The sequence below is a fragment of the Pseudophryne corroboree genome, chromosome 10, assembly GCF_028390025.1.
Source record: "Pseudophryne corroboree isolate aPseCor3 chromosome 10, aPseCor3.hap2, whole genome shotgun sequence".
Lineage (NCBI taxonomy): Eukaryota > Metazoa > Chordata > Amphibia > Anura > Myobatrachidae > Pseudophryne > Pseudophryne corroboree.
In genome coordinates this window covers 219,788,265-219,811,274 of record NC_086453.1, presented here as the reverse complement: position 1 = coordinate 219,811,274, position 23,010 = coordinate 219,788,265, and the positions used below count along the sequence as shown (strand labels likewise).

The 23,010-nt window shown below is 47.6% G+C and overlaps 1 protein-coding gene across 6 annotated transcripts in view; it reads right to left on the bottom strand.

Annotated features, from left to right (window-relative positions):
- Positions 1–23,010, bottom strand: part of PLCH2 (phospholipase C eta 2) — a 1,361,647-nt gene that overhangs the window by 233,583 nt on the left and 1,105,054 nt on the right. The window lies entirely within an intron of this gene.

The window sequence follows — 23,010 nt, the reverse complement described above, 5'->3', positions numbered from 1 at the left end:
AAACTACACCGACAAGGCAAAAATATGAACCTTTAGGGAGGCCAGACGCAGGCCCAACTCTAGGCCTTGCTGCAGAAAAGCCAAAAGCTTGGCTGTACTAAACTTGGAAGCGTCCTAATTGTTAGATGCGCACCAAACAAAGTAGGAATGCCAGACCCTATGGTAAATCCGAGCAGAAGCCGGTTTCCGGGCCCGCAAAATAGTTTTAATGACCTCTTCAGAAAAACCCTTAGCCCTCAAGATGGAAGTTTAAAGAGCCACGCCGTCAAAGAGAGCTGGGCTAGGTCCTGGTAGACACAGGGGCCCAGAACGAGGAGGTCTGGGGGTTGTGGAAGTAGAATTGGATGCTCTGACGATAGGCCCTGCAGGTCTGAGAACCAGTGCCGTCTGGGCCACGCTGGAGCTATGAGAAGCAGAGTTCCTTTTTCTTGCTTGAACTTCCGAATTACCCTGGGCAGGAGTGACACCAGAGGGAACACATACGGCACCTGAAACCTCCACGGCACCGCCAGCGCATCCACGAATGCTGCTTGAGGATCCCTTGTCCTTGCTCCGAAGACCGGAACCTTGTGATTGTGTCGAGACGCCATCAGATCCACGTCTGGAAGACCCCACTTTTCCATGAGGAGTTGAAACACTTCTGGATGGAGGCCCCACTCGCCGGCATGCACGTCCTGACGACTGAGAAAGTCTGCTTCCCAATTCAGGACTCCCAGAATGAATATTGCCGATATGGCCGGTAGATGGCATTGCGCCCAACGTAGAATCCGTGAGACTTCCTTCATTGCCAAACGGCTTCGAGTGCCGCCTTGATGATTTATGTAAGCCACTGTGGTGGCATTGTCCGACTGTACTTGAACAGGACGGTTCTGAATTAAATGCTGGGCCAGGTTCAACGCATTAAAGACCGCCCGCAATTCCAGAATGTTGATCGAGAGCAGAGATTCCTCCTTGGTCCACCGACCCTGAAGGGAGTGTTGCTCCAGCACCATGCCCCAACCTCTTAGACTGGCATCTGTCGTCAACAGGACCCAGCTGGATATCCAGAAGGGACGACCCCTGCACAATTGTTGGTCCCGGAGCCACCAGTGTAGCGACAGACGGACCTCCGGAGTCAAGAAGATCATTTGAGATCTGATCCGGTGTCCCACTTGGCTAGAATCAGCCTCTGGAGGGGGCGAGAATGGTATTGAGCATACTCCACCATGTCGAATGCTGATACCATTAGGCCCAGCACCTGCATTGACGAATGTATCGACACTTGCGGACGAGAAAGGAAGCAACGAATCCTGTCCTGAATCTTCAGGACTTTCTCCTGAGACAAGAACAACCTCTGGTTGTGAGTGTCCAACAACGCTCCCAGGTGCACCATGCTCTGAGCAGGGACCAGGGGGGATTTCTTCCAGTTGATGAGCCACCCGTGGGCTTGTAGAAACCGGACCGTCATATCCAGATGACGCAGGAGAAGATCTGGGGAATTTGCCAGGATTAACAAGTCGTCCAGATACGGCAGTATCCTGACCCCTTGACGGCGGAGTACCACCGTCATCACCGCCATAACTTTGGTGAAGACTCGCGGAGCCGTTGTTAAACCAAAAGGTGATGCCCGAAACTGGTAATGTAGGTTGCCAATAGCGAACCTCAAGTATTGTTGATGTGACACTGCTATAGGAATATGCAGGTAAGCATCCTGTATGTGCAGGGAGACCATGTAGTCCCCAGGTTCCAAGGCCAGAACTAAAGAGCGAAGGGTTTCCATACGGAACTTGGAAACCTTCACAAACCTGTTCAATGCCTTGAGGTTGAGAATGGGCCGGGAGGACCCATTCGGTTTTGGGACTAGAAACAGCAGAGAATAGTACCCCCGGTCCCTCTGAGCAAGAGTCACCTGTACGACGACTCCTGTATCCAGGAGGGTCTGTACCACCGAGTGTAGAGTTTTTGCCTTTGTCTGGTCCGACGGGACGTCTGTCTGGCAAAATCGATGAGGGGTTCGGTATTTGAAGGCTATGGCGTAACCTCGAGTGACGACTTCCCGTACCCAGGCATTTGAAGTGGTCTTCAACCATTCCTGGGTATACCCTAGAAGCCGGCCCCCCACCCTGTGATGCCCCAGGGGGAGGCCCGCCCCATCATTCAGCAGGCTTATCGGTCTTGGCAGCTGGCTGACGGGCAGCCCAGGCTCTTTTGGGCTTCGGCTTACCAGGTTTGGAAGTGTGGGCCTGCTTATGGTACGCCTGACCTTTTGCTTTACCTGAAGGACGAAAGGGGCGAAAGGACGTACTTTTAGCCTTCGACACAGAAGGAGCGGTATTGGGCAGACAGGCAGTTTTGGCAGTAGCCAAGTCAGCCACAATCTTATTTAAGTCCTCCCCAAACAGAATATCTCCCTTGAAAGGGAGTACCTCCTGGGTTTTTCTAGAGTCCAGATCCACAGACCAGGATCTCAGCCACAATATCCGGCGAGCCAGGACTGACGTAGTAGAGGCCTTGGCTGCCAGGATACCGGCATCAGAAGCCGCCTCTATAATATATCGAGAAGCTGTGACAATATATGACAAGCATTGTCTAGCATGGTCAGAGGAGATTTCAGCTTCTAACTCCAAGGCCCATGCTTCAATAGCCTCTGCAGCCAATGTAGCTGCAATAGTGGGCCTTTGTGCAGCACCCGTGAGGGTGTAAATCGCTTTCTGACAACCCTCGACACGTTTATCCGTAGGCTCTTTTAGAGACGTGACGGTAGTGACAGGTAGAGCTGAGGAAATCACCATCCTAGCCACATGTGAGTCTACTGGAGGAGGCGTTTCCCAATTTTTAGACAGCTCTGGCGCGAGGGGATAGCGAGCCAGCATCTTCTTTTGAGGCACAAACTTCGTACCCGGGTTTTCCCAGGGTTCCTGACGTATATCCACTAGGTCAGAGGTTCTCAAACTCGGTCCTCGGGGGCACACACAGTGCATGTTTTGCAGGTAACCCAGCAGGTGCACAGGTGTATTAATTACTCACTGACACATTTTAAAAGGTCCACAGGTGGAGCTAATTATGTCACTTGCGATTCTGTGAGGAGACCTGCAAAACATGCACTGTGTGTGCCCCCGAGGACCGAGTTTGAGAACCTCTGCACTAGGTGGTCAGAGTGAGGTAAAACTTGCTTAACCACCTTCTGACGCTTGAACCTATCTGATTTCTTAGGAGGGACGGATGGCTCGGGATCATCCGTAAACTGCAGAATTAACTTAATAGCCTCCAAAAAATCAGGAACATCCACATGTGAACTACCCTCCCCATCAGCCGTATCTGAGTCAGAACCTGAGGGGTCAGTACATGTGCCGTCTTCATCAGACGAGGTGTCAGTGACAGCAGTGGATTGTGAGGAGATAAGCGCTCGCTTAGAGGACCTCTTGGACTTAGGCGAGCATTGGTCAGACTTTTTAGTAGTCAAGGACTGGTTCAACTTCTTTAATTGAGCAGATAAATCGTCCGCCCACGGCGGGTTAGCTGCAGAGACCACATACGGTTGTACCGGCATTGGGGGTCCCATAGGGGGTGTTAGTTTATGAACTAGCTTATGCAGAAGCGTAGAAAAAGCGGCCCACGGTGGGTCAGTATGTACCTCCGTTGCCACAGTCCCACTGGGGGGCAAGGAGCCCCCAGAACCAGAGCTCACAGCTGCTATATTCTCCTCATATGGCCCCGTGGTGTCAGCAGCACCGGCAGTGTGTTTAGCCCCAGAACAGTTACCCTCAGAAGCAGACATGATATAACTTGCAGTATGAGGTTAACACAGTACAATTATCAGCAGCACTATACCTCTAAACCCAAACCCCTGCGCAGTGTAATCAGCACCAGCAGAGATAAAAGAGAGATATGGTGACTAAATCACAGAGAAAAATACGTAATACAGTATATCTTTGTGAAAATCCTATATTAGATAACACCTGACGCACCAAGCCCCCTCAGGTTATGGAATATAGGGATAGCAGGTTGAGTGAAAGACACGAAATGGACACCACTCAGCTATCAAATGCACACACAGAAAGTCACAGTTTGTACAATGCAGAGGTTATTACTGACAATAATACTGCACTGGACTAGCTTACACAGATATATAACAATAGATATAACAGTACACAGTAAGAACTGGATGTATATCACAGGGTAATTGTACTATAAAACCCTGACTAAGTGCACTCTTTCTTAACTATCACTGTCTAAAACGGCAGGTAGAATACTTATGTGTCATGTAAAGGCACAGCGCTGACAACCAGGAGGCTTTACATACAGTAGGAGGATTTGCCCAAGCAGTCCCAGGAACAGTGAGCTGAGTGATAATGGCGCCGCAGACACTGACAGGGAGTGAGGAAAAGACAGATATGCAGCTCCAGGGCGGGAACACTTGCTAGAAATGGCGGGCTGGGGAAGGGGCTTCAGGTCTAAGCCTTATCCCCTCTGCTGGCAAAACCACCGGGTACTGTGGGCGACATAAGAATTGGTTTAGAGAGAAAACCTGACCAGCACCCATGCCCTGGTGATCTAGTGGGATCGCCTGTACTGCCACAGTGTCCACCACCAGCGCGCGCGGCCCGCCTCCCACTGACCGCGCCGGATCACGATAAAGACCGGGTCCCGCAAGCGGGACCCACTTACCACCTCTCGAAGCGCGGACACGTGATCCTGGAGAGCCCCAGCCGTGTGTGTCTAACGTGAAGAAAACCGGAGGCTCCGCTGTAGGTACCCGGCAACCAGGGCTCGGGAGTGTACAGCGCCGCTGGGGAGAGCAGGATCTGCAGCAATGAATGTCACAAGACATTTACCACCGCTGCTGCCCTTGAAGTCTTCACTTTTTAACTCATAAAAAGCTTTTCTTAGGGCTGCTGGGAGCAGCCCCTCTGTTAATTGCCTGCTTACTGCAGCACCAACTTACAAAACTGAGCTCCTGTGCTGGGAGGCGGGGTGATATAGGAGGCGGCGCTGTGCATTCTGGGAACAGTCAAAGCTTTGAGCCTGTTGGTGCCTCGGATCAAGATCCTACTCTACACCCCATTGTCCAATCCTTGTGGAGCCCAGTGTACCCCGCAGCAGAAATACTTTTGTCGAAAAGCCGCATTTTTACCATTGCAGACATGTCAAATTTGACAAATGTCGAATTGCAAAAAGTCGAATCTGAAACGGCAGTGTTTTTGTCGAAAAGTACTGTATTGCATTGTCGAATCCAATTCGACAGGTTTTTTTTTGTCAAAAATGCCCGGTTTTTCGACATTTGCGGCAATTCGACCGGAATTGCATATACCCCTTAGTCTATGCTTTTTACTAGCACTACTTTAATGCATGTGTTTACAGATCCCCAATGTGGCAGTCTTATGTTCCCCAAAAAACAGTTCTAGCTCTGTAACAGTTTTATTGTATGGAGGGAAAATTAGCGCACAGGAAAACAGAGCAGTTGTCCATAGCAACCACATATTGGACTTCTAATCTAATTAGCTGCTATAAGCAACACCACAGTTTTCATAATGGTTTAAAATATCTGCACGAAGGCTGTTGCTCTAGGACAGGGGTGGAGAACCTTTGGCCCTCTAGCTGTTGTTGAACTACACATACTGTACCATCATGCCGTGCTATTTGGCCATGCTAAAACTTTTGCAAGGCATGCTGGGAAGTAGTAATACAAATGTAGGCTGTAGCAACAGTCATAGCATAAGTTATTTTCCTGTTAATTAAGGAAACCAAATGTAAGTACTTTCTTTTTTTTTTCAAGTGTTCAACAAACAAGTTGCCTGCAGAAAAATATCTGTTTTGATGTCTAGTGGTTTATACAGGCAGCGCTCTATAGCGCCTGCCTGACGAAAGCAATTGAAACAGGGAACAACCAAGATGCGACTGATCCCCCCGGGCAATTAACATTGTAAGGGATCAGTCGCATCCTGGTTGTTCCCTGTTTCAATTGCTTCTGTCAGGCAGACGCTATAGAGCGCTGCCTGTAAAAACCACTAGATATCAAAACAGTTTTTCCCGCAGTCAATTAGTTTGTTGTACACTTGAAAAAAAGGGTCTGCCTAGTTTTGCTCTAATATTCTTTTTCTAAAGAGGATATTTGTTTTAAGGACTATTGATTGTACATTTTTATACAGTGTATTTTTTTTTTTTCTATGTATTGTGACCAGTAATGTAAGATGTTTGTTTATGTAAGATTTCTGGTGTGCAGTTAACCGGAGATAAATTTCGGGTATACGAAGGTGTACTTGGCCAATAAAAATTTCTGATTCCGATATACTGTAAAACCAATAAAACAAAGTGTTAACTGTCAATGATATAAAAGACAGCCCACAGGTGATAAATAGGACTAGGAGCAGATTCCCATCCCCCAACTCATTTCATGTTCATCCAAACAGGTCTGAGAGGGGAAAATCTGTTTTACAAAAGGAGCTTAAAGGATCTATGTCCTATTACAAATTCATTAAGCCACCCAGCCTTACTGTCAACTCCGAATCATTCACAGACAAGATCTGCTACTGTAGGGATTTGTACAGAACACACTGACACTATAAGAAGATGTTAGATGTGAGCACACAGAGGATACAAAGAGAAGGGTGAAATCCAATGCAAACACAACTTTTATTTATACACATTGTCTATACTACTATTGTCATAGCAGTCTAGTGGCATATGTGATAAAAACTCAGTTATTTTGTTTTGTTGTGTTGTACAGATCACCATTTTAATGTAATATTATTACATGTATCCTGTTTTTACACAACTTACAGTATAGTAGCAATTAAAGCATACCCATACCGGGTTGGGAATAGTCCCCTGTTGGTCACCAGCTGGCGGGATCCAGGGGTCGGTAATGTGTCACAAAACTGTATCACCCAATACCAATGGAGGCAGCCACTTTGTGTTTCATGAGAATGCCGCCTATAAATTGGTTAGTGGCCATCAGTCAGACAGGTGGTATCTGTTACTAGGAAACCGATATATCAGCTGCCTTCACCTGAACATTGGCTCAGCCGACAAGATGATTGCCCCTAGCTTGTGTAGGTGACCTGTAGAGATCTATATTTGACACCAAGTATAGGGAAAAAATAAGATTTTAAACCTACCGGTAAATCTTTTTCTCCTAGTCCGTAGAGGATGCTGGGGACTCCGTAAGGACCATAGGGTATAGACGGGCTCCGCAGGAGACATGGGCACTCTAAAGACTTTAGAATGGGTGTGCACTGGCTCCTCCCTCTATGCCCCTCCTCCAGACCTCAGTTAGAGAAACTGTGCCCAGAGGAGACGGACAGTACGAAGAAAGGATTTTTGTTAATCTAAGGGCAAGATTTATACCAGCCCACACCATCCACACCGTATAACATGGAATATACGAACCAGTTAACAGTATGAAACAAAACAGCATCAGCCTGAGACTGATCAAACTGTAACAAAACCCTTATGTAAGCAAAACCTATATACAAGTCATGCAGAATGTAGTCCGCACTGGGACGGGCGCTCAGCATCCTCTACAGACTAGGAGAAAAATCTTTACCGGTAGGTTTAAAATCTAATTTTCTCTTACGTCCTAGAGGATGCTGGGGACTCCGTAAGGACCATGGGATTATACCAAAGCTCCAGACCGGGCGGGAGAGTGCGGATGACTCTGCAGCACCGATTGAGCAAACAGGAGGTCCTCATCAGCCAGGGTATCAAACTTGTAGAATTTTGCAAAAGTGTTTGAACCCGACCAAGTAGCTGCTTGGCACAGCTGTAATGCCGAGAAGCCTCGGGCAGCCGCCCAAGAAGAGCCCACCTTTCTAGTGGAATGGGCCTTCACCGAATTTGGAACCGGCAATCCAGCCATAGAATGAGCCTGCTGAATCGTGTTACAGATCCAGCGGGCAATAGTCTGCTTAGAAGCAGGGGTGCCAACTTTGTTGGCTGCATACAGGACAAACAGTGCCTCTGTTTTCCTAATCCGAGCCGTCCTGGCTACATAAACTTTTAAGGCCCTGACTACATCAAGAGACTTGGAATCCTCCAAGTCCCCCGTATGCCACAGGCACCACAATAGGTTGGTTCATATGAAACGATGAAACCACTTTGGGCAGAAATTGAGGGAGAGTTCTCAACTCTGTCTATCCACATGGAAAATCAGATAGGGGCTTTTGTAAGACAAAGCCGCCAATTTGGACACCCGCCTCGCAGATGCCAAGGCTAATAACATGACCACTTTCCAAGTGAGAAATTTCAGCTCAACTGTTTGAAGAGGTTCAAACCAGTGTGACTTAAGGAACTGTAACACCACGTTAAGGTCCAATGGTGCCACTGGGGGCACAAAAGGAGGCTGGATGTGCAGCACTCCCTTTACGAAAGTCTGGACTTCTGGGAGAGAAGCCAATGCCTTCTGAAAGAATATAGATAGGGCCGAAATCTGTACCTTAATGGAGCCTAACTTCAGGCCCATATCCACTCGTGTCTGTAAAAAGTGGAGAAAACGGCCCAGGTGGAAATCTTCCGTAGGAGCATTCTTGGCTTCACAACAAGAAACATACTTCCTCCAGATACGATGATAATGTTTCGCCGTCACCTCTTTCCTAGCCCTTACCTTTTCCAGCTAGGATGCGGTACACCTCTTTCCTAGCCCTCACCTTTTCCAGCTAGGATGCGGTGTTCAACCGCCATGCCGTCAAACGTAACCACGGTAAGTCTTGGAACACGCAGGGCCCCTGCTGCAACAGGTCCTCCCTGAGAGGAAGAGGCCATGGATCTTCTGTGAGCATCTCCTGAAGATCTGAATACCAGGCCCTTCGAGGCCAATCCGGAACAATGAGTATTGTCTGCACTCTTTTTCTTCTTATGATTCTTAATATTTTGGAGATGAGAGGAAGAGGAGGGACTACATAGACCGACTGAAACACCCATGGTGTCACCAGGGCGTCTACTGCTACTGCCTGAGGGTCTCTTGACCTGGCACAATACCTCAGAAGTTTCAGTGACGCCATCATGTCTATTTGAGGAAGTCCCCAAAGACTTGTTATTTCTGCAAAAACTTCTTGATGAAGTCCCCAATCTCCTGGATGGAGATCGTGTCTGCTGAGGAAGTCTGCTTCCCAGTTGTCCAATCCCGGAATGAAGACTGCCGACAGAGCGCTTACGTGATTTTCCGCCCAGCGCAGAATCCGTGTGGCTTCCGCCATTGCCACTCTGCTCTTTGTCCCGCCTTGGCGGTTTACATGAGCCACGGCTGTGACATTGTCTGATTGAATCAGAACCAGTAGTTCGCGAAGAAGCTTCTCCGCTTGTCGTAGGCCATTGTATATGGCCCTTAATTCCAGTATGTTGATGTGTAGACAAGCCTCCTGGCTTGACCATGTTCCCTGAAAATTTCTTCCTTGTGTGACTGCTCCCCATCCCCGGAGGCTCGCGTCCGTGGTCACCAGAACCCAGTCTTGAATGCCGAACCTGCGACCTTCTAGAAGATGAGCACTCTGCAGCCACCACAGGAGAGACACCCTGGCCCTGGGGGACAGGCTTATTTTCTGATGAATTTGAAGATGGGACCCGGACCACTTGTCCAGAAGGTCCCACTGAAATGTCCTCGCATGTAACCTGCCGAAGGGAATGGCCTCGTAGGTTGCCACCATTTTTCCCAGTACTTGAGTGCATTGATGGACTGACATCTTTTTCGGTTTTAACAGGTCTCTGGAGTTCCTGGGCTTTTCCTATCGGGAGAAAAACCCTCTTTTGTTCCGTGTCCAGAATCTCGCCCAAGAAAGATAACCGAGTCGTTGGAACCAACTGTGACTTTGGTAGATTCAGAATCCAGCCATGTTGCTGCAGCACACTGAGGGAGAGCGACACGCTCTTCAGCAACTGATCTCTCGATCTCGCTTTTATTAGGAGATCGTCCAAGTACAGGATAATTGTGACTCCCTGCCTGCGCAGGAGCACCATCATTTCCGCCATTACCTTGGTGAAAACCCTCGGGGCCGTGGAAAGCCCAAACGGCAACGTCTGAAACTGGTAATGACAGTCCTGTACCGCGAATCTCAGGTATGCCTGATGAGGGGAATATATGGGGACATGAAGGTATGCATCCTTTATGACTAGTGACACCATAAAATCCCCCCCTTCCAGGCTGGAAATAACTGCCCGGAGCGATTCCATCTTGAATTTGAACTTTTTCAAGTACAGGTTTAGGGATTTTAAATTTAGAATGGGTCTGACCGAGCCATCCGGTTTCGGGACCACAAATAGGGTTGAATAGTACCCCTTCCCCTGTTGAACTAGGGGAACCTCGACAACCACTTGTTGTTGACACAGTTTGTGGATTGCAGCTAAAATTATTCCCTTTCTGGGGAAGAAGCTGGTAAAGCCGATTTGAAAAACCGGCGAGGAGGCACGTCTTCGAATTCCAGCTTGTGGCCTTGGGATACAATTTCCATTGCCCAAGGATCCACGTCTGACTGAACCCAGACGTGGCTGAAGAGTCGAAGACGTGCCCCCACCGGCGCGGACTCCATCAGAGGAGCCCCAGCGTCATGCAGTGGATTTAGTAGAAGCCGGGGAGGACTTCTGCTCCTGGGAACTAGCCGTAGCAGGCATTCTTTTCCCTTTACCCCTACCTCTGCGAGGAAGGAAGAACCCCGACCTCTTCTAGACTTATGCGACCGAAAGGACTGCATCTGATATTGTGGTGTTTTCTTTTGCTGTGGGGGAACATAAGGTAAAAAAGTAGATTTACCCGCGGTAGCTGTGGAAACCAGGTCCGCGAGACCTTCCCCAATTAAAACCTCACCCTTGTAAGGCAAAACTTCCATATGCCTCTTTGAGTCGGCATCACCCGTCCACTGGCGGGTCCACAGGGCTCGCCTAGCAGAAATCGCCATGGCGTTGGCTCTCGAACCTAGCAGTCCAACGTCTCTCTGAGCGTCTCTCATAAATAAGACTGCGTCTCTAATGTGAGCTAAGGTCAATAAAATGGTATCCCTATCTAGGGTATCAATGTCAGCTGACAAGGTATCTACCCAAGCTGCTACAGCGCTACAAACCCAAGCCAACGCTATTGCCGGTCTGAGCAAGGCACCCGTATGCGTATAAATTGATTTTAAGGTAGCCTCCTGTCTGCAATCAGCAGGATCCTTGAGGGCTGCCGTGTCCGGGGATGGTAGCGCCACCTTTTTGGACAAGCGCGTTAAAGCCTTGTCCACCTTGGGTGAGGGTTCCCACTGTAACCTGTCCTGTGCCGGGAAAGGATATGCCATAAGAATTCTCTTGGGAATCTGCAGTTTCTTGTCTGGAGTTTCCCAAGCTTTTTCAAATAACTCATTCAGCTCATGAGATGGGGAAAAAGTCACCTCAGGTTTCTTTTCCTTAAACATGCATACCCTCGTGTCAGGGACAGAGGGGTCATCTGTGATATGCAAAACATCTTTTATTGCAATAATCATATAATGAATACTTTTGGCCACCCTTGGGTGTAACCTCACATCATCGTAGTCGACACTGGAGTCAGAATCCGTGTCGGTATCAGTGTCTGCTACTTGGGACAGTGGACGTTTCTGAGACCCCGAAGGTCCCTGTGACACAGTCAAAGCCATGGATTGACTCCCTGTTTTATCCCTGGACTCTGCTTTGTCCAATCTCTTATGTAATAAAGACACATTTGCGTTTAAAACATTCCACATATCCAACCAATCAGGTGTCGGCGTTGCCGACGGAGACACCACAATCATCTGCTCCACCTCCTCCCTAGAAGAGCCTTTCGCTTCAGACATGCCGACACACACATACCGACACCCACACACACTCAGGGATATATCTATATGGAGACAGTCCCCCAATAAGGCCCTTTGGAGAGACAGAGAAAGAGTATACCAGCACACACCCAGCGCCACTGGACACTGGAATAAAATCCCAGTCAGTACAGCGCTTTTATATATATATATATATATATATATATATATATATATATATAATTACTCACTGCGCCAATTAATGTGCCCCCCCCCCCCCTCTGTTTTGCCCTCTGGAACCGTGTTCAGCAGGGGAGAGTCTGGGGAGCCAGCTTCTCTGCAGTGTGCTGTGGAGAAAATGGTGCTGGTTAGTGCTGGAGGATCAAGCCCCACCCCCTCAGTGGCGGGCTTCGGTCCCGCTCAAATTATTTATACTGGCGGGTTTTTTTTTAATATACCACCTCCGCAGTATATATTGCCTATGCCAGTGTCCCTTGAGGTTAATATTGCTGCCCAGGGCGCCCCCCCTGCGCCCTGCACCCTTACAGTGCCCGTTGTGTGTGTATGTGTGGGAGCAATGGCGCGCAGCGTTACCGCTGCACGTTACCTCAGTGAAGATCTGAAGTCTTCTGCCGCCTTTGAAGTCTTCTTTTCTTCTCAATACTCACCCGGTTTCTATCTTCCGGCTCTGTGAGGAGGGCGGCGGCGCGGCTCCGGGACGAACGGCGAGGGTGAGACCTGCGTTCCGACCCTCTGGAGCTAATGGTGTCGAGTAGCCTAAGAAGCAGAGCCTATCATTTAAGTAGGTCTGCTTCTCTCCCCTCAGTCCCACGATGCATGGAGCCTGTTGCCAGCAGTGCTCCCTGAAAATAAAAAACCTAACAAAAAGTGTTTTTCAGAGAAACTCAGTAGAGCTCCCCAGGAGTGCACCCAGTCTCCTCTGGGCACAGGATCTAACTGAGGTCTGGAGGAGGGGCATAGAGGGAGGAGCCAGTACACACCCATTCTAAAGTCTTTAGAGTGCCCATGTCTCCTGCGGAGCCCGTCTATACCCCATGGTCCTTACGGAGTCCCCAACATCCTCTAGGACGTAAGAGAAATGTTTTATAGAGTTCAAGTGTACATCATAAACAATCTTTGGGTGACATATCCACATGTAGGGATAGTCATTAATGAGTTAACCATCGATGGTCACAATCAATGGTGCCAACAGTGGTTAACACTGTATATCCCTGCATGGGCCAATCAGGGAAATGAGCTTGGCTTAAACTCAGTTCCCAGCGCCAAAGGTAAAAAAAAAAAGAAAAAAAATAGGATTTTACTTACCGGTAAATCTATTTCTCGTAGTCCGTAGAGGATGCTGGGACTTCGTAAGGACCATGGGGAATAGACGGGCTCCGCAGGAGATAGGGCACTTTAAGAAAGCTTTGGATTCTAGGTGTGCACTGGCTCCTCCCTCTATGCCCCTCCTCCAGACCTCAGTTAGGGAAACTGTGCCCAGAGGAGATGGACAGTACGAGGAAGGATTTTTGTAAATCTAAGGGCGAGATTCATACCAGCCACACAAATCACACCGTATAACTTGTGATAAACTACCCAGTTAACAGTATGAACAACAACATAGCCTCGGTCCAACCGATAAAACTACAACATAACCCTTATGCAAGCCATAACTATATACAAGTCATGCAGAAGAAGTCCACACTTGGGACGGGCGCCCAGCATCCTCTACGGACTACGAGAAATAGATTTACCGGTAAGTAAAATCCTATTTTCTCTAACGTCCTAGAGGATGCTGGGACTCCGTAAGGACCATGGGGATTATACCAAAGCTCCCAAACGGGTGGGAGAGTGCGGATGACTCTGCAGCACCGATTGAGCAAACAGGAGGTCCTCCTCAGCCAGGGTATCAAACTTATAGAACTTCGCAAAGGTGTTTGACCCCGACCAAGTAGCTGCTCGGCACAACTGTAATGCCGAGACCCCTCGGGCAGCCGCCCAAGAAGAGCCCACCTTCCTAGTGGAATGGGCCTTAACCGATTTAGGCAATGGCAATCCTGCCGTAGAATGCGCCTGCTGAATCGTGTTACAGATCCAGCGAGCAATAGTCTGCTTTGAAGCAGGAGCGCCAACCTTGTTGGCCGCATACAGAACAAACAGAGCCTCATTCTTCCTGATCCTAGCTGTTCTGGTCACATAAATCTTCAAAGCCCTGACCACATCCAGGGACTCGGAATCCTCCAAGTCCCGTGAAGCCACAGGCACGACAATAGGTTGGTTCATATGAAAAGATGAGACCACTTTTGGCAGAAATTGAGGACGAGTCCTCAACTCCGCCCTATCCACGTGAAAAAACAGGTATGGGCTTTTATGTGATAAAGCCGCCAATTCTGAAACACGCCTTGCCGAAGCTAATGCCAACAACATGACCACTTTCCAAGTGAGGTATTTCAACTCCACTGTTTTGAGTGGTTCAAACCAAGGGGACTTGAGGAAACGTAATACCACGTTAAGATCCCAAGGCGCCACCGGAGGTACAAAAGGAGGCTGAATATGTAGCACCCCCTTAACAAAAGTCTGTACTTCAGGAAGAGAGGCCAATTCTCTTTGAAAGAAAATGGATAAGGCCGAAATTTGGACCTTTATGGACCCTAGTTTAAGGCCCAAATTCACTCCTGTTTGAAGGAAGTGAAGTAGACGGCCCAAATGGAACTCCTCCGTAGGAGCAGCTCTGGCCTCACACCAAGAAACATATTTTCGCCATATACGGTGATAATGTTTCGATGTCACGTCCTTCCTAGCCTTGATTAGGGTAGGAATGACCTCTTCCGGAATCCCTTTTTCCGCTAGGATCCGGCGTTCAACCGCCATGCCGTCAAACGCAGCCGCGGTAAGTCTTGGAACAGACAGGGCCCCTGCTGCAGCAGGTCCTGCCTTAGAGGAAGAGGCCACGGATCTTCTGTGAGCAACTCTTGCAGCTACGGATACCAAGTCTTCCGTGGCCAATCTGGAACAATGAGGATTGTTCTGACCCTGCTTATTCTTATTATTCTCAACAGCTTGGGTATGAGAGGTAGAGGAGGAAACACATAGACCGATCTGAACACCCAAGGTGTCACCAGAGCGTCTACCGCTACAGGGTCTCTTGACCTGGCGCAATACCGCTTCAGCTTTTTGTTGAGACGGGATGTCATTATGTCTATCTGAGGCAGTCCCCACCGACCCGTGATCTGTGCGAAGACTTCCTGATGAAGTCCCCACTCTCCCGGATGCAGGTCGTGCCTGCTGAGGAAGTCCGCCTCCCAGTTGTCCACCCCCGGGATGAACACTGCTGATAGTGCGCTTAGAATCCTGGTCGCTTCTGCCATGGCCACTCTGCTCCTTGTTCCATCTTGGCGGTTTACATGAGCCACTGCCGTGACATTGTCCGACTGAATCAGAACCGGTTTGTCCCGAAGCAATTTCTCTGCCTGACGTAGGGCGTTGTATATGGCCCTAAACTCCAGGACGTTGATGTGGAGACAAGTCTCTAGATTTGACCAGAGACCTTGGAAATTTCTTCCTAGCGTGGTCACCAGGACCCAGTCCTGAATGCCGAACCTGCGACCCTCTAGTAGGTGAGCACTGTGCAGCCACCACAGGAGAGATATGTAGCAAAGAAAAGGTACAATCTCACTTTTTGCGCTCCAATTGTCCCTTCACTTGAGTTGTCCTCATACCGATATCAGGGTTTACATGGAACAAAGAATTAAACATATCATAGTGTAATACTGTGTATAAACAAAGTTTATACAATGTAACATTGATGTTTTAAAACCAGCATATCCACTGAGGGGAACATATGGCGGATTTTACTCTGTCCGCTGAAGTCCATCTCTGTTTCCCAATTTGGGTATGACTGTTTTTCTTTTTCTTTTTTTTTTTAAGAAATAAAAAGGGTTTGGTTTGCCCTAATTGGCCTCCCTTTTCTGATTTTCACATAATACTGCATGAGTGGTATCCATCTGCATCATATGATTTAAGAAGAACATCATCTTCATTAAAGAAACCTTTATGGGTGTTCTACTACATTGATACAAGTAAGCATACATGTAAGAAATCTGTCAAGTCCCCATCACATCACTTTGGTGACCCTATAAGAAGGTGGACGTCTGATCTCTTCTGGGACTGTTCTCCATCACTTTATTCCTCGTCAACACAGTGGAAAGAACTTTGTTTATACACAGTATTACACTATGATATGTTTAATTCTTTGTTCCATGTAAACCCTGATATCGGTGTGAGGACAACTCAAGTGAAGGGACAATTGGAGCGCAAAAAGTGAGATTGTACCTTTTCTTTGCTACATATTGTATTTATAGGTTGGTGTCCTATCTGGTACTGTCTATTTGCTGCTCTTTTGCAGCGCCTTAGGAAGGATTTCTTTTTCTTTTACCACAGGAGAGATACCCTGGTCCTGGGAGACAGGGTTATCCTTTGATGCATTTGTAAATGGGACCCGGACCATTTGTCCAATAGGTCCCATTGATAGGTCCTCGCATGGAACCTGCCGAAGGGGATGGCCTCGTATGAAGCCACCATCTTCCCCAGAACACGTGTGCAATGATGAACTGAAACCTTTTTTGGCTTCAATAGGTTCCTGACCAGGGCTATGAGCTCCTGAACCCTTTCCATCGGAAGAAAAACCCTCTTCTGGTCTGCGTCTAGAATCAGGCCCAAAAAGGTCAGACACGTTGCAGGGACTAGCTGGGACTTCGGTATATTGAGAATCCAGCCGTGCATTTGCAACGTCTTCATGGACAGAGACACGCTGTCCAGCAACTTCTCCCGAGATCTCGCCTTTATGAGGAGATCGTCCAAGTATGGGATAATTGTGACACCCTGCTTGCGCAGGAGCACCATCATTTCCGCCATTACCTTGGTGAAAATTCTCGGGGCCGTGGAAAGCCCAAACGGCAACGTCTGAAATTGGTAGTGACAGTCCTGTACTGCAAATCTCAGGAACGCCTGGTGAGGGGGGAAAATCGGAACATGAAGGTATGCATCCTTAATGTCCAGGGACACCATCCAATCCCCCCCCCCTCCAGGCTGGCGATGACCGCCCTGAGTGATTCCATTTTGAACTTGAATCTCTTCAAGTACAGGTTCAGGGATTTTAGATTTAAAATGGGTCTGACCGAACCGTCCGGTTTCGGGACCAAAACAGGGTTGAGTAATATGCCTCTCCTTGTTGGAGATAAGGAACTTTGACTATCACCTGTTGAATATCCAATTTTTGGATTGCAGCTAACACTAGCTCCCTCTCTGACGGGGAAGTCGTCAGAGCAGATTTGAAAAACCGGCGAGGAGGCATGTCTTCGAATTCCAGTCTGTATCCCTGAGAAACAATCTCTAATGCCCAGGGATCCACCTGCGAGTGAACCCAGACGTGGCTGAAAAATCGAAGACGTGCCCCCACTTGATCTGCCTCCCCCCGGGAAGCCCCAGCGTCATGCGGTGGACTTTGCAGATGCAGGGGAGGACTTCTGCTCCTGGGGACTAGCTGCGTGCAGCTTTTTTCTCTTGCCTTTACCTCTGGCAAAAAAGGACGATCCCCGTACCTTCTTGCTCTTATTGGAACGAAAGGACTGCATCTGATAATGGGGAACCTTCTTAGCATGCTGCGGGGGAACATAAGGTAAAAAATTCGATTTACCAGCCATAGCAGTAGAGACAAGGTCCGAGAGGCCGTCTCCAAACAACTCCTCCCCCTTGTAAGGCAATGACTCCATATGCCGCTTTGAGTCGGCGTCTCCCGTCCACTGTCGGGTCCACAAGAGTCGCCTAGCAGAAATAGACATAGCGTTTATTCTGGAGCTTAGTAAACAAATGTCTCTTTGAGCATCTCTCATATACAAGGCAGCATCTCTGATATGCTCTATGGTCATTAAAATGGCATCCATATCTAAGGTGTCAAGCTCCGTAGATAAGGAATCTGCCCATGCCACGACAGCACTACAAACCCAGGCCGACGCCATAGCCGGTCTAACAATAGTACCTGAATGTGTGTAAATGTGCTTCATGGTAATATCCTGCTTGCGATCAGCAGGATCCTTGAGGGAAGCTGTATCCTGAGAAGGTAGTGCCACCTTCTTGGATAAGCGTGTCAGCGCCTTGTCTACTTTAGGCGAAGGTTCCCATCGTATCCTATCCTTTTGTGGAAAGGGATACGCCATAAGAATCCTTTTGGGAACTTGTAGTCTCCTATCTGGAGATTCCCAAGCCTTTTCGCACAATTCGCTTAGCTCAAATGAGGACGGAAAAGTGACCTCAGGCTTTTTCCCTTTATACATGTGTACCCTCGTGTCAGGTTCCTCAGTGATATGCAAAACCTCTTTAATGGCAATAATCATGTAACGAATACCCTCTGCCACCTTCGGCTGTAATTTTGCATCTTCATAGTCAACACTAGAGTCAGTATCTGTGTCGGTATCTGTGTCATCGACCTGGGATATGGTGCGCTTTTGAGACCCCGAAGGTCCTGGCGCCACAGGGACAGGCATGGTCTGGCTACCTGACTGATCCCTAGCTTCAGCCTTGTCTAACCTTTTATGCAGTAAATTTACATTTGCATTTAAGACATTCAGCATATCCACCCAGTCCGGTGTCGGCGTTGCCGACGGCGGCCTGACATTCAAGCACTCCCCCTCCACATTAAGCGAGCCTTCCTCGTCAAACATGTCGACACACGCGTACCGACACACTTCACCCACACAGGGAAACTCTTTTTCTGTAGACAGTATCCCCTTTAAGGCCCTTTGGAGAGACAGAGAGAGAGAGTATGCCAGCACACACCCCAGCGCTATACCCCTGGAAAGAAACACAGAATGCTTTTCCCCAGTAGCGCTGTGTAGTAATAAAACACCAATTATGTGCCCCCTCCTCTTCTTCAAAACCCCCTTTCACCGTGTGTAAAGCAGGGGAGAGTCCGGGGAGCTTCCTCTCAGCGGTGCTGTGGAGAGAAAATGGCACTGGTGAGTGCTGAGGGAGAAGCCCCGCCCCCTCGGCGGCGGGCTTCTGTCCTGCTCAAAATTATAAAAAAATGGCGGGGGCTCTTTTATATACATGTACAGTGCCCACCTGTACATGTATATAGTCTTTTGCCATCAGAGAGGTGTTTATATTGCTGCCCAGGGCGCACCCCCTGCGCCCTGCACCCTTACAGTGACCGGAGTGTGTGAGGTGTGTGGAGCAATGACGCACAGCTGCAATGCTGTGCGTTACCTCAGTGAAGCTCTGAAGGCTTCTGCCGCCTGAGACGTCTTCTGACTTCTTTTCTTCTGGCTCTGTGAGGAGAACGGCGGCGCGGCTCTGGGAGTGAACGCCCAGGACGAACCTGTGTTCACCCCCTCTGGAGCTAATGGTGTCCAGTAGCCGAGGAAGCAGAGCCTATCATTTAAGTAGGTCTGCCCCTCTCTCCTCAGTCCCTCGATGCAGGGAGCCTGTTGCCAGCAGTGCTCCCTGTAAAAAATAGAGAAAAAATCCAAACAAAAATGCTTTCTAGGCAGAGAACTCAGGGGAGCTCCCTGCAGTGCCTCCATTTCCCTCTGGGCACAGTGTAAAACTGAGGTCTGGAGGAGGGGCATAGAGGGAGGAGCCAGTGCACACCCAGAATCCAAAGCTTTCTTAAAGTGCCCTATCTCCTGCGGAGCCCGTCTATTCCCCATGGTCCTTACGGAGTCCCAGCATCCTCTAGGACGTTAGAGAAAAAGAAAGCATCGCTGCCTCACAGCTATAAATGGCATAGAACCATCAGAGCTCTGCCATATATGGCCGATGGCCATCTCTACTCACGTGTCAATTTTGTGCTTGTTATGTTTCATGTCATTTGTACAATGCCCAAAAACATTTTTGATGTTCAAGAGCATTTTGGTTTTCCAAATACTGCCTGCATCATTCAACACGTCTAATGCAACTTCAACGCACTGACCTCCTGGATGCGAGAAGTAAAAAAAAAATATAGGATTTTTACTGTTAAATACTTTTCTCTGATTTTATGGGGGACAATTGAGAGGATGGGGTATAGGGAGTAGAGTGAGGAGCCTGGGCACTTTCAAATCTGGTGCTTTAACTCAGGCTACTCCCCCTCAGTAACCCAATTGGCTGCCAATGAATTTATTTTTTTGTACTAACAAAGCCCAAAAGAAAAAAGATGGGAGTATGAGAGGGAGAGAAGGACAAATGTTCTGACAAACACAGGACACAAATTAGAGCCACAAAAAAGAAGCGCAAATTAGAGCATACAGTGTCTCTCATGGAATTGGAGAAAAGGATTTATTAGCAAGTGAATTTTTTTTTTTTTTTTTTTTTAAATAACATTTTGTCTTTAATTCCTGGGGAATACTGTGGTCGTCCCAAAGCGGTCCATAAGGGTGGCTGCATTCCTGGTGGTGTGCCAAAAAAGATTACATTTTTTCCCAAGAGCGCACCCAAATTCCTCAAGCACTCACAAAATGATGGATTCAGTGGCAGCCAATTGGGGTACTGAGGGGGAGGAGCCAGAGTTAAAGCGCCAGATTTGCCCGGGATCCTCACTCCACTTACTATACCCCAGTGTCCCCCATGGATGAAGGAGAAGCTCAACTAATAATCAAGTTATACATGGTGGCATTGACACGAGGTATTTGAGGCATCTGAATTTGCTTTTTTAGAAGGAAACCAAACACCACTGAATATAAAGGCTTTAGCATCATTGCTATAAGATTTACCAGCATATAGGTATAGGACCTCTTAAACACTGTACAAGTTGCAATCAGTTGAGGAATAAGCATCAGTCACAATGAACTCCTATAATAAACCAAAACAAGATCAACACTTGTGCCAGCAGCGAAAAGCAAAAACTGCACATGCATCTGTTTTGTAATGCTTAGCAAATATTCTGTATATTTGTTCTCATAAATTATGCTAATGAAATTTTAAATTGATTGGCAAAAATAACCCAAAATGTGTTTTTTATTTTTTCATATTTCTATGTAAAAACCATCCTAAAGTAAAATAAAATGGCAAATATTGAAAAGTGGAGGACTATTATAAAACTTTGTAAATATGTCCAATTCAATGAATTATCTTCACATGCAACATACAGTAGTATGCTTCTACACAGGTGGTTCCAGTAACATGTGAGAAAAACTTCAATAGCAAGAGGGCAGCAGAGAGCTTTCCTGCAGCAACTCAACACTACTGTATCCTCCTGTGATAATTATATAGTGTAATGTGACACTTAATTGTCTCTTACTCTAATATAAAAGCACTTTTGCAGTATTTGCCATATAAAAATATATGAGTACAAATCTCCCATTTAGCAGCCGTAACCACAGTTTGTGTTCAGTTGCTAGTGCAGACTTATTTTCATCATGGTGACTGAGCAATACAGCCCTGGTGTATGCATGTGATTTAGTGCAGGGGGTAGCAGTTGATTTACCGACGGACACAATACTGACACAGCCATAATAATGACATTCATTATGCCGACATGTTCAAAATGAGCACAGTCAGAATACCGACAATTTAAATGCAGACATGAGTTTTTAAGGAATTTTTTCATAAAAACAGACTTGTTCATACTTTACCATCCCAGTGGACCTGGAGGAGGAATATAATAGTGTGCCGAGCGCAGCGAGGCACCGTGCCCGAAGATTGGCGAGGCGACACGGTACACTTAGACGGTATCCATGTCGACCTATGTCGACATTGACATAAAAAACAAACAGGAAATCTCATGTCGATATTTTGACATGTCTGTATTTCAAATGTCTGTATTCTGACTATGTCAGCATTTTAACATGTCGGCATAATGAATGTCGGCATTTTGACCATGTTGGTATTTTGACTGTAGGCCAATGGCTGTCAGGATTGAGACCGTCGGTATTGTGTCAGTCGGTAAATCATGCTGAACCCAGTGCAGGACAGGTATAGACCAGTGCTGCTAGAAGTCTGGCCTTTTTTATTTATTATTGTCACCTGGGAGTCTGGGACACCAAGGGGTAAATTTACTAAGATGAGAGTTCTATTTAAGATGGGATGTTGCCTGTAGCAACCAATCATATTCTACTTCTCACTTATCTAGCACCTTCTAGAAGATAATACCTGGAGTCTTATTGGTTGCTATGGGCAACATCCCATCTCAAATAGAACTCCCATCGTAGTAAATTTACTCCCAAGTGTCAGAGTTCCATTCTTCTGGGACAAACAGACAGTGTCTAGTAGTATGTACTGCATACAGTATCTGACATTCAGTGAACCCGCCAAAAAAGGTCACATTTTAAGCCTGTACATCCTGTGGTGTACCCAATCAGAGTGAGCCATGTATACTGAATATACCTATAATAAGGCCGCCTCTTTAGATATAAAAAAAAATAAAATAAAAAATAATCTAATTTACATGTTCATCACAGCACTATCACCAAGGGGATCAGTACAAGATCCCGGCGGTCAGTAGACCGACAGTCAGGATCCCGGCGGCGAGCACAGCGTGTCCGCTCGCCACGGTTCGGGCCTGGTGGTGACCTTCGGTTGCCAGAGGGTTCGATTTCCCTCCGGGTGGCGGCGTGGACCACCACCCAAGAGGCGTAACCAGCCGACGGTCAGGACCCCGACCGCCGGTATTTCAGCTGGTGTCGGGATTCCGGCATCGGTATTCTGACCACCGAGATCCTGGCAGGCGGGAAATTGACTGCCTCCCTCACCAAGTCCTGGGGTCAGGTTTCATTTGTACATAATATTGGCTTGCAATGAATGATATCATGAGTTTGTTACTGCCAAAGCTGCACCGAGTTTCCATGTACATACTACATGCTTAGGGTATGAGGACTCATTTGTGCATGCGTGTACATTCCTTCTGAATTTGCACCTGTTTTCAGCACTCCTTCCCTAAGCAATGGTTAGGTTCTGAGCATCTGTTGTGATAACGCCACCAGCAGTTGTTACTCTATTGCTGAACCTTTGCCCATCTGATCAGTCAGTTTGCTCCATCTTCGAACATCTGCTAGGGTCCTCAGCTGCTAAACACCTTGAGTACCCCTACCTTCTACAGTGCCTGACCTCAGCTAGTGTGTCCAGCTATTCAGGTGTGTGATCTACAACCAGGATGTCTAAACAGGGCACAATTCCCAGGGCATCAGTTTACCAACTTGGGCGGCTGCCTCAGTCAGCAAGTTTGGAATCAGGAGAAATAAAATAAAAAAAAGGTTATTGAAACAAACACTGAAATTAATGCTATTTCCCTTGTTTAAACCCTATAAGGCTTAACAATGTATACATT